This window comes from Telopea speciosissima, chromosome 10 (genome assembly GCF_018873765.1).
Source record: "Telopea speciosissima isolate NSW1024214 ecotype Mountain lineage chromosome 10, Tspe_v1, whole genome shotgun sequence".
NCBI lineage: Eukaryota > Viridiplantae > Streptophyta > Magnoliopsida > Proteales > Proteaceae > Telopea > Telopea speciosissima.
In genome coordinates this window covers 9,909,833-9,919,391 of record NC_057925.1, presented here as the reverse complement: position 1 = coordinate 9,919,391, position 9,559 = coordinate 9,909,833, and positions in this window count along the sequence as shown.

Here is a 9,559-nt window from a genome sequence, read left to right as displayed (position 1 = left end):
AAATAAAGATAAAAGGGGAAAGTGGGTCCCCTTGCCGAATGCCCCGTGAAGGCACAAAGGACCCTCTTTCAGAACCATTTACAAGCAAGGAATAAGACACAGAAGTGATACATTGCATTATTAAATGAACCCATCTATCACAAAAGCCTAATTTGAGCAACGTGGCTTTGATGAAAGGCCATTCAAGCCTATCATAGGTTTTTTTCATATCTAATTTGGCTGCAATAAACTTCTTCTGACCCTTCTTCCTACGCTTAATGTAATGGAAAAGTTCATGTGCCATGAATATATTATCTGAAATAAGACGATCCGGCACAAAGGCCAATTGAACAGGAGAGATGATACCTTTGAGGGTTTCCTTGAGCCAGTTGGACATAATCTTTGAGATAATCTTGATCACCACACCTCCCAGGCTGATTGGGCGAAACTGCTCGGCGCGTTCAGGCGAAGGAACTTTAGGGATATGACAAATAAAGGTCCTATTGAGAGATGGATGAATGACCCCTGATTCAAAGAAATCAACAATAACATCCTGAACTTCTCTCTTTGTAGTAGCCCAAAATTTCTAATAAAATATCAGTGGGAATCCAACTAGGCAGGGTGCCTTGAGGGGTCCCATAGCATGAACCGCAGTACTAATCTCTTCCTCTGTTGGGATGGCACAAAGCAGTGTATTAACTTCATTAGGAACAACAGTCTGAACAGAAGAGAGAGCATGATGAATATGCTCCTGTTGGATGCCACTGGAGGTGACCGTATCACTAAAGTGGTGCAGTAATTCCCCATACACTTCCTCCACCAATTGTGTCCACGTGCCATTGTCCAACTTCAACCTTAGAATCTTGTTCTTTTGCCTTCTTTGAATAGTGATGGAGTGAAAAAACGCAGAGTTGCGATCCCCCTCTAAGATCCAATCCACTCTAGATTTCTGTTTCCACAGGATTTCCTCTCGTGCCAACTCTTCTTCTAGTTGGGTGGCTATCAGGGATTCCTCAATTTGCCTGTGCTCCGAGTGAGGCTAATTCTGAATGATAAGTAACTTCTGTTTCAAAGCCACGATTTTGCGTTGTATATGCCCAAACGTACTCTTATTCCACTCCCTCAACGTTGTTTCGCATTGCCCTTGTTTCCTAATAAGTGTATTGGCTGCAGGGCCAGGTTGAGGTGCAAACCAAGCTTCATAGATCACAGCTTTACATTGAGGGTGCCGAATCCACGCTGCCTCAAATCTGAAAGGGCGAGGCCCACTACACCTTCCTCCATCAGTGTCAATTAACAAGGGATTGTGATCAGATTGGACGGCCGGCTTAACATAGACCGCAGCATTCTCATAATTCGTCTTCCAAGCCGAATTCGCAAGGACTGCCTAATGGTTCCTCTATGGTGTATTTAGAACATATAACTCTCTTTTGATTGTCTATTGTTTTATTCTAAAAAATTATTTAAAGTAGGGGTAAAAAATTATTTTTAAATAATTTAAAAGTGACTTAAGATCATGTCCTTCTAAAGTAGTCAATATTTTGCACACTTTTTGAATACACATGTGAAATGACAAAAATTAACCCTCATCGAAAGGCGATTCAAAGACTTAGTTTTTTTATCGAACTATTTTTCTTTTTTTTCTTTTTTTGATGAAAAATAAAACAAACAGAAATTATTAAAATGTTCAACCCAAAAGCTTAAGCTATTAATCTAAACTATTTTTCTTGTTGAAAACTTATAGAACACCTTAAAAAACATAGCCTTTTGAACGAACGCATGCATTGCACATGTTACTGTAAACACCACATTTTGACACCTTGGAAGTGTGTCTTGGCAATGATGGTCAAGGTCGTAACTCGTGTGATGACTGAATGACAAGAATTACCAAATTACCCCTACCCCACTCTTTGTAACCAAACTGTCCCAAATAGAGCCTACACCCCTAGCATGACCTTATTTAACCATTTTAAGTCCACATTTGAAGTTTTACCCAAATTTGCCACCTTTTGTAAAAATGGCCGTTTTACCCCTGGCACAGTTCTCGGTATCTAGACCACCCAATTTAGTCCGAAACATTTTGAATGACCTCATTTGGTCATATTAAGCTTTCACGGAAAGTTTTGGCCAAATCAGATAATTTTTATAAAAATGACCGTTTTGCCCCTGGCGTGGTTCTTGGTACTCGAGCCATCCGATGTGACCTAGAACCATTTGGATAACTTTATTTGGTCATATTGTGCTTACACGTAAAATTTCATGTAATTTCAGTATTATTTGGACCTTGATTGGTGTGAAACACCATTTATGTGCTTTCCTCAATATCCATGCCACTTTTAGGAAAAATCCGGCCATATCTGCCACACGGATGAAAAGTACGTGTTGAGACCTTAGCGGCGATATGTGATGCGTCAAAATCGGTCATTCGGTTTTGGAGATTTTAGCATTTGAACGTGGACCTTTAAAATAGAATCTTCAAAAGGTTTATATAAAAAATAAGTTTTAAAAAAAAAGGTGGGGCAGACTGAGTTGACCCGAACCGGGTCAACCCAGTCTGACCCAGCCCAGCTGAACTGTCGACAGTAGACAAATCCCCACCATTTAGGCTGAGCCACACACAGCCCCATGCCCACTTGCCTGACCCAAGATAAGGTTGCACCGGCCTAGGCACACACAAGCCCAGCCAGCCCATCAGCCTCTTGTCCCTAAGGGTGTCAAAATGAAACCGAAACTGAATACCGAAATCGGAACTGATCGTTTACGATCGAATCGAATCGGACCGCAAAAAAATGGTGCGATTCTGATTTCACATGTTCTCTATTCAGTTCGGTTCGGTTCAGAACCAGATAACCGTCGGTTAACCGCCAATTTTAAACCGAATAGAACCGAATAGAATCCAAGAGTCCATAACTAATGTATAATACCCGTGAGGGTTAGCTTGTTCAGTATAGGTACCAAATTACGATTTCTTCATTTATCTTTTATTACACATAAGAAATGAACAAGAAAAATTTACATTCACTTTGCATAACAGGGAGGTGTTGGAATCTCTGGAGCAGAAATTTCTTATGGGTGGAGACGAGAACATCTAAGCTCATCTTTGTTGCGTAGAAACTCTTAGAAGAAGCTAAAGAATGCAAATTAAAGTGACGTGGATGCATCTTTGTAGAATGTCTATGGTTAATTATGGACTGTTAGATTGAGAATAGAGCTTGGAAGCATAACATTACAGAATATTCGATTATTCAGTCATTTTTCCTTGGGGATAATTTTGATGATTAGAACTTCTTTTGTTTGCTTGATTTTGGTGGTGTTGGAAACCTTATAGAATCATCTTTTCAACAAGATCAAGATCTTTTATTTAATGCTTGGTGTTAAGTTTTTATAGGGTTCTATGTTGATTGCTTATATTCTGATTTGTTTATGAAATGGGTTAATTGAATTAAAGGGTACAAAGGTGGAAGGTTGAGTATTAATTATAAGGTTTTGTTATTGATATTCTGATTTGTTAATTATATTCTAATTTGTTTATGAAATATACAATTTCTCCCACATAACAAGGAAATGGATGATAGAATTAAAGGGTACAAAGTTGAAACCAGATGTTAACTGGTATGACAAACCGCATGTAAATCGGTTGTTAGCCGTATAATAAAAATCGAATAGAAATCGTGAAAACCGCACCGCATATAAAACGATTTTGATTTTGGGTGATTCTTATCCGGTGCGATTTTGATTTCTACCTTGCAAAATGTGCACCGAACCGGAACCACACCGCATAATCAAAACCGCACCGTTTGACACCTTTACTTGTCCCCTTCATTAATATCCCAAGGCTCATTCAGTCAAGGCTCATTCAGTCATTTCCTCGAACAGATTTTTTCCTTTAAATAGGAGGCCATTTGGAGGGTTTGGGGAAAGAGAAAAATCATGATATTATTACCTTCGTGAAGCCTGTTCTTTCCTCTTTCAATTCATGCTAGACATATACCGAGACCATGCTCCCGTAGATATATACAATTCCACAAATACCCCTTTCTCACCACTCTTGCCATTCGGAGCAATCACATTTGGAACGGCTTTCAGAGGTTTCTGGCGACTATTTACTGTCAAATAAGGTTACCCAAGCTGAGCCTAGGCCCTTCCACGATGCAAGGGTATTTTTAATGTTCTTTAGGACACTTTTGCCCTTGTGAATATTTTGGGGTTTTGCAAGAGTGGGGCCCACAAAGTTGGATTCGGGTTTATCCACTGACATGAGAGCGAAGAGCATGTTTATATTAGTATGTATCTGTTTTGGTTTAGTTTGATTCGGATTTTTAATATTCATTTTGTATTTTATTTGTTCTAATCCATGTTTTTACCATCCAAAAATACAAAAAAAAAAATTTTATGACTTTCTTTACAGGCAAGGACATGGAGTGTCCTCTGTAATGCATCATATTACAGAGAACAATCCCTAACCGTGTGTGAGTTTGATTTGTATGTCATCCATGCCTTTTCTCACCACAAGGTATAATGGTGATTTAGTGGGTGGAAAACCCAAAAAAATGAAAAATCTCAAAAAAATCAGAAAAAGATGCTTTTATGCATAACATGCTATTTTAGAATGTTTTAGGATGTTTTCATATGCATACATGCATATCATGTGACATAACCATGCATAAAGCTCATTCTTGCCCTTAGGGGCATTTTGGTAATTTTACCAAATGTGGGTCCAATGTACCATCCAGTAGCCTTATTTGATATTTTAGTAATTTTAGGATGTTTAATGACATATCAAATGCTTGAAATTACTTGAAAGTGCATGTTCTTACATTTTTACCATTTTGCCATTCAGGGGCATTTTGGTCATTTTGTGATCAAATCATGTTTAGGGCCCTGGAAAGGTTTATGTCATTTTATTTGCATGTTTTAACTTTCATAAGCATGTTTTAAGTATAAGCTTGCATTTACATGCATATTTGTATTTTTGCTCTAACAAGGGTATTTTGATAATTTTCACCACCTTGCATTTCCATAGCATTTTATGTGTTTCTGTTGATTCATATGCATGTTGTTAATAATTTTTAGTCATGTTTAATATTTTCAGCATTTAAGTATGATTTCATGCATTTGTACATATTTTGGCCCTCTAGGGGCATTTTCATAATTTTATCATTTCAGCTCTTAAGTAAGTTTGTATTCTAGGTAACGCCTTCTTCATGATATAATCATAGGATTAGGGTCTTAATCACTTTTTACAGTTAATCTTATTTTTACCATAGAATTAGGTTTTTTTAACTTAATAAAACACAAAAAAAAAATTAGTTTAATTAGATGCATAATATGTATAACATAACAGTACACAACAAGGTTTGGCCTAGGAAGACCGGCTATCGGCCTGGCGGTTGCTGGGTGCCTAACACCTTCCCAGCCCGTAACTTGACACTTACCCAGAGATCTGGGGCAGACCATCCATTGAGTCATTGGAGTTAATTTAGCGCCCCTTTTGCAAAGTAGGGGCACCGTTCATGGGTCCTAGACCCTAAATCTAGGTGGCGACTCCCATTTTTTCATTTTCCTTATTTCCCCCCAGGTGCACGCCAGCGACCCTCCGTCCGCAGCACCTACAGTTACCTATAGTAAAAATGCAAAGCAAATTTTCTACCAAAAAAAATATGCAAAGCAATTTGACTACATCCTCTTCAAACACCCTGAGGGAATACAAAAGCAAATCAACTTGCCAATGAAGCTACCTTATCTCCTAATAAAGAACCTTTCACCGTGGAAGAAAATTTTCCCTTTTTCTTTTCTATCTTCGGATTCTTCTTTCCTATTCATTCGCACGATCGCCTTTACAGTTTAAGATTAATTAAAAAGCATACCTTAACATGGAGTGATCTTCGTTGTCCAATGTAAAAATTCATTATAATGCTTGAACTCAAAGAAAGTGTTAAGGTCTGATCCCTAGATTCCACTTCTAAATGGGAATTACCTACGAATTTAGCTCGTCTCCAGGGAGGCGTGCGCCCAGGGTGCTGCCAGGGAGCATCCAGTGGTTGAGCTGTGCCGCACACATCTCGGCGCATGCCTAGGGATGTGTGCGGTACAGCCCAACGGCCTGCAATGCCCTGGCCGTTCCCTGCTCTCTAGAGACGATCCTGATCTATTACCTACTGCCATCCGTGCAACCAAATCTGCATTATACTTCGGAGATCTTTATCCCTTGCAGTTCCTGCCTTGTACAGTTCTTGCAATTCCTCTCATAGGGGGCGGAAATGACCACCTTAACTCTTGCCCGAGTGGAGTCCACCCCTCTCTTATTAGAGGCACTAGAGAGCTGTACCAGGCAGAGAACCGCAGGTGATAATTTTCCATACTTCGGTTAACGAGTTATTGATAGAGAAATCTTGGAACCGAAAATTATCTGCTCCATTTCCCTGCCTGGTCCATTTCCCCAAGTCCCTCTAATAGGGGGGTGGACCCCCACCCAGGCAATGTGTTCAGGCAGGGGATAGGGTGATCATTTTCGCCCACCCACTTAACCCTATTAGAGGAACTTGGGGAAATGAACCGGACAGGAAAATAGAGCAGATAATTATTTGGAACACCCCTCTTATTTGCTGCTTATTTCCTCAAACGATTAGCCGATCCATCCTCACAATCTAACAACAATCTCTTCACCACAATATCAAAATCTGGTATTCTATCTACCAAAAGTGTTGCAGCTTATTTGGTTTTTGGATAATCAGCCAAAGGAATTAACTATTGTCCAGGATCTGGAAAATAAATCCACCCAAAATTCAAGCTCTTTCCATAGAAAGTTCTCAATGAATTGAAGGAGTGGCAACTGGAGAAAAACTACAATGGATACATTCTACTTCCACATTCTGCCCAATATGTCATGAAGGAATTGAGACACAATGGCATATATATTTTTCAATCATGCCCTTCTCAAAAAGAATTTGGACAGCAGACCCTTTGGGACTTCGAACAGAATACTTTCAAGGACATAATTTACAGGATGTGTTCTCATAGTTGATCTACAACTCTTCCATTTCCAAATCTGATGGAGATAGATTGCTTAGTATAGCAAGCATTACTCTATACTTCATTTGGCAAAACAGGAACAGTGTAGTGTTTTAAGACCACAAGATCCATCCGACTTCAATTCTTCAGCGGATACACAGGTGGGTCGGTGATAACCGAATTTTTTGTGTTGTGGAGGAAGATGCTCTCCTTTCACAAAACGGGAATTCATCACAACATCAAATCCCACCCACTATTGAGTTTTACCTGAACTTGGACACTATGAAATTTAGCATTATAATCACAGATGGCAGCTTTGACCCCACCACAAAAAAAAAGGGGGATGTGGATCCGTCATTATAAACAAACATGATTTATTTGCATCATCAATGAACTCTAGAATTGTAGGGGCAACACAGGAAACGGAGCTCAAAGGACTCAAAGAAGGAATTGAAAGTGTACTTCTACTAGAATGTAGGAAACTGACTATCTGGATTGATTCTGAGGAGCTCGAGAACTGGTTAACAAACTCAAGATGATCATCCTTGGCCTTGGGAACTCTACCATTTACTCTTTGATATTCAGACTTTATTTAAGTTATTCAGTCTGTAAACTTAATTAAACAATCTAGACATCTCATCCAGCCAGCACACAATCTAGCACAACATGGTAGAACATATCAACTATCTTCGTATTGTATGTTGGATAATTTTCCAATTATGTTTTAATTCAAAGTCTTATTTCATCCCCAAGAAAAAAAAATAAATAAAAAATAAAAGTCTTAAAGGGTGTATCCAGTGCATGAGATTCCCGTCACTGGACGATCTGAGGAGGGTACTTACCCCTGCTTTCGCAAAGAAACTTTCAAAGAAAAAATCTTAATGAGATAAAAATCCGTTTGACTTGTGACTTTTTTCACATTTTAAATTGAATTCTTGTAACCCAAGAGTACCCAAGAAACTTCTGATAACCCAAAAGTTACTCCATATCTTTTGTTTCTTAAGAAACCAAGATATTCATCTCCTATTCTTAATCATAAAGACATTATTTTCGTCAAACCCATGGAGAACAAAAGCTCATGTCTTACCACCTTCCTCAGTTCATGCAATATAATAATCCCTAATATTAAAAAAATATTGTTCTTAATAAACTAAATGTTGTATGCTTTAAAAATTTGTTGGCTATTGAAATATGTATAACGAAAACATATTTAATAATAAAATTTTGGAAGCAGTTTTCTTAGATTGTAATATAGTAGGGAGCAAGGTTTTGAAATGCAGGATTGGAGATCGACTTCCATTGATTCTTATTCGAACCAGATCGAAATCAATCAAGAATTGGCCTGAATCGGCTGAAACTTTAGAAACTGTAATCAGAAAGAAGAAGCAAATATTTCTATAAATCTTTGATTTTTAAAAAAATTTATTTAGAGATCTTATAAATCTAGCTACAAAAGATAAGTTTCATTATCTTTTTATTATTTTACTGACTAAAAAAATTAAAAAAATAAATAAAAGATCAAAGTGCATTCATGAATGATTCCAAAATGAATTTTAAAAATCAACATTTAATAAGATTCATGGTCAAATTCCATTTTTCAAACATGTCTAGGTAGTGCTACCCTGAATCGTTATTGTCTCCTGTTTGCTGCCAAAACAGGATCGTCCAGTCCCCTCATAGGAGGTGTAAAATGATGACCTAACCCCCTACCCGAACACACTGTCTGAGGGAGGTTAAGTCATCATTTTGCATCCCCTATGAGGTGACTGGACGGTCCTGTTCGGACAGGGAACAGGACAGGATAAAAATTCGTGCTATCCTAGTGCCGATTGTGTCCTTGTACAAATACCGTCCAAAGCTCCCTCCAGGACCACTCACATGGAATACAGTGTGGGATCACATGGAATCCACTCCTCCTATTGATCCCACAGTAAATTTCATGTGAGTGGTCCTGAAGAGCCTTGGACGGTACTTGTACAAGGAGACAATCCGGTCTCGTGCTACCCCCAATGGACTCGAGACCATGTAGTTTATGGCCCATTGGGTAGCCAACATACAATGGAAACCACTCCAATAAAGGGATGGGTCCCACTGTATTTGGAGTGGAGCCCAGTGTAGGGCTGGACACCCTATTGAGTCGCGCTGACTAGGCATCACCTAGAGGATATGCTTCACATCGTGCATAAGTTCATACACAGCTCATCTCAGTACGTGGACCCCACTGGTCCTTGCAGGTTTCTTCCTATCCTTGGGGCCATTGCGTGCGCAGCAATATACGTAGAATTGCGGCGGAAACGTGTTGGTTTGACACATATGATAAAGTTAGAACACAAACACCAGAAGAGATAAGCACATTTGACCGCCACCAGGAACCTACGCCTTTTTGAAGCCTTCCAATGGTCTACCCAACTCTCTTAGTTTTCCTCGTCAAAAGTTGTAACCAAGACACCACCAGTGCAGCTCCCAATGTCCAACCTATATAACAAAGCTCAACCCACAAACTGATAAATCCAATTCAAATCCTTCTTCACTTCTGTGTATAATTTGTCTCATGTTTCTCTTGACCCGT